Below are 316 nucleotides of genomic sequence, written 5' to 3'. Positions count from 1 at the left end.
CGCCCCTACGCCGCTCCTCTCGCCCCTCCCATTTTTGCACCGGTCGCGGTTGAACATTATTTCGGGAGTGTCAGCCAGCCTGCCAGAGCCCGCGTGCGATCGACAGAGACGCCCAGACTCGCCGTCCTTCTAAACGGTCTCTCTTTTCTACACCTCGTCTGTCCCGGGATCGGGCAGGCGCATTATCACGCGCAGCTTCTGCTCGCGCTGCATTCCTCTCCAGCATTGTTGCCTCCGCTTCTCTTCTTATTCTTCTTCTTCGGCTTTCACCCTTTCATACAGCAAGGTATACGTGAATGACGCGATAATGGCTCGC

General features: G+C 57.3%; 1 protein-coding gene across 14 annotated transcripts in view; it reads left to right on the top strand.

Annotated features, from left to right (window-relative positions):
* Window positions 1-316, top strand: part of LOC100741341 (plasma membrane calcium-transporting ATPase 3) — an 87,080-nt gene that overhangs the window by 9,277 nt on the left and 77,487 nt on the right. The gene's annotated exons all lie outside the window — the stretch shown is intronic.

Source organism: Bombus impatiens, unplaced genomic scaffold (assembly GCF_000188095.3).
Source record: "Bombus impatiens unplaced genomic scaffold, BIMP_2.2 scf_0320, whole genome shotgun sequence".
Lineage (NCBI taxonomy): Eukaryota > Metazoa > Arthropoda > Insecta > Hymenoptera > Apidae > Bombus > Bombus impatiens.
The sequence above is the reverse complement of the archived record's forward strand: the minus strand, read 5'-3'. Positions and strand labels throughout refer to the sequence as shown.